This window comes from Ictalurus punctatus, chromosome 10 (genome assembly GCF_001660625.3).
Source record: "Ictalurus punctatus breed USDA103 chromosome 10, Coco_2.0, whole genome shotgun sequence".
NCBI lineage: Eukaryota > Metazoa > Chordata > Actinopteri > Siluriformes > Ictaluridae > Ictalurus > Ictalurus punctatus.
This window is the reverse complement of record NC_030425.2, coordinates 7,106,976-7,109,296: the sequence shown is the minus strand read 5'-3', so window position 1 is coordinate 7,109,296 and position 2,321 is coordinate 7,106,976. Positions and strand designations below refer to the sequence as shown.

At 38.1% G+C, this 2,321-nt stretch overlaps 1 pseudogene; it reads right to left on the bottom strand.

The window, feature by feature from the left end:
• Window positions 1-210: 210 nt before the first annotated feature.
• On the bottom strand, window positions 211-311 carry LOC124628609 (uncharacterized; annotated as a pseudogene).
• Between the last annotated feature and the right edge of the window lie 2,010 nt (window positions 312-2,321).

Genomic DNA, 2,321 nt, shown 5'->3' with positions numbered 1-2,321 from the left:
CAGCTAGCTAACATCATTGGGTAGCTAACTCCCTCAGAGTTGTGCTTCTTTTTTACTGTTAGATGATGGCATAGCATTTTTGCTGAATTTCTGGTGCCCCATAACCAAAAGGATAAGAATTCAGAATAAAACTAGCAATTCAAATCTGTCAGAATGTGTTCAATAGCAATTTATCAAACAACTGTTGAACAAGCAGAACATAAACTTAAATACGACATCTTTGATTTCCAGTAGTTTTGCATCATCCTTGTGCAGGGGCCAAGCTAATCTTCTCTGTATCGTTGTGCTGCTGTAGCAACTTCCAGCAGTCAACTCCCCTCTCATCCATAGCTGCTGTATTTTACACATGAGGATTTATTGATAGATTGTCATGACATCTGCATCTCTGCAAATCTTTTTTTTGCTTGTTTGTTTTGTTTTTGGAATACTTCATTTTAGAGTTCTCAGATATGCAGATATGAACAGTACAAGTTACAGTCTGGCAGGAGCTTCACTGAATTTTTGCTTTTTGGGAACACTTTACAAGTTTTCAAGAGTTATTTACAAGTTATTATAGTTTTGTACAAATTATTCCCACTAATTATTTGCCCAGGTGGGCCCCAAATATCAGCCCATGTGCAAACCCTTTGAGCCCCACCTGGGTGTGCTGGCTGTGAATGTTGGTTACTACTAAGTTTATATTAAGCTATAGCTGCCATCTATAGCATATATATAGGTAGCCCTAGATGATTTGACAGCACTTATTAAAAGGGCTTCAATTTTATAGTGAGTGTTCTTAGAAACAATCATGAACAATCTCATATTAACTCTCATAATATCACACTAAAAAAAACTTTGCCACTGGAACATGTGAACTTAAAGGATGCAGTCTAGGTGTGTGTGCCTTGATCTGAGCTTAGAGCAAATGCAGATATATTTTAAGCAGATTCATGTAGATTTTACTCTATATATATTTAAATCATTGTAAATTGTTCCCAACAACAAATTTCTATTCTTTAGAAACAGATGTCATGAAGAGGTAGTCATTAGTCATATGTAGTGTGTCATAGAGAGTAATGAATATGTAGTATCTCAGTTGGAATATGAATACATTCATTCATCTTCAGTAACCTCTTTAGACTGATCAAGGTTGTGGTGGATCCTAGGTGCAAGACAGGATTACACCATGGCCACTAATTTGTCAAAGGGCATTACACAACCATGCACACCTTACGACAAATTATTTAATCCAATGACCTGTTTTTGGGTTGGTGGGGAGAAACCAGAGTACTCAAAGGAAACTATGTGGACATGGGGAGAACATGTAAACCTCTGCATAGTCAGTAACCAAAGGTCAACAATGGAATAGTACTAACCAGCAAGCCTCATGAAAAATGCTACATGAAAAAAGAGCTATGGATAAGGAAAACCATCATCCACACCTAGTCACCCATTGCATTACCAAAACACCATCAAAAGAAGTCTCCTCCAGCTTGAAACTGATAACATGTAATGTGAATGTTATGCTACAAATACATTATATAGCCAAAGGTATGTGGACACCTGAACATTGAACATTCTATTCCAAAACCATTAGCATTAATATGGACATTAATATGGAAAAAAACAACAACAAAAAAACACTCTAAATCACAGTTAATATGTCCAGACACAATAAAAACATGACGATACCAAACAACGAGATGGAGAAGATTGAAAACTAAGACAGTGCTGAAACTTTACAAGGACATGTGCAAGGCATAGAGTGTCTTTGCTTCTATAACACCCTCCATTTTTAGAAGGCTTTCTACTCGAATTTGGACTTGTTGGATTTTGGGGATTTGTGCCCATTCAGCCACAAGAGCATTAGTGAGGTCAGGCATTGATGTCAGACAAGAAGACCTGATGTGAAGTTGGTCTTCCAATTCATCCCAAAGATGTTCAGTATGGTTGAGGTCAGGGCTCTGTGCAGGCCACTTGGATTACCAAGGTTGTTGCGGAAAAGTCATGCCTTCATGGACCTAACTTTTCCCTGATTATGCCATTGACCTCTTACACTTTCTCATGCCTCACTTCTGCAGATTAGAGCATATACTCTGTCTGTTTCAGAACCATAGCCATTGAGGAGTATGTGAATGAGGCACTGGACCTGTGGTCCATCCATCCTTTCACCTCTCCAACAACTGCCAGCTTCTTCTTTATAGAGAAAAGAAGGAGGGCTTCAGCCATACATTGATTATAGAGGTCTGGATGTGGTGAGTCAAATATACTGTAGGTACCCAATTATTTACTGTATGTTACTTTAGCACTTGAAAGGAGCCATGATATTCAATGAACTAGAG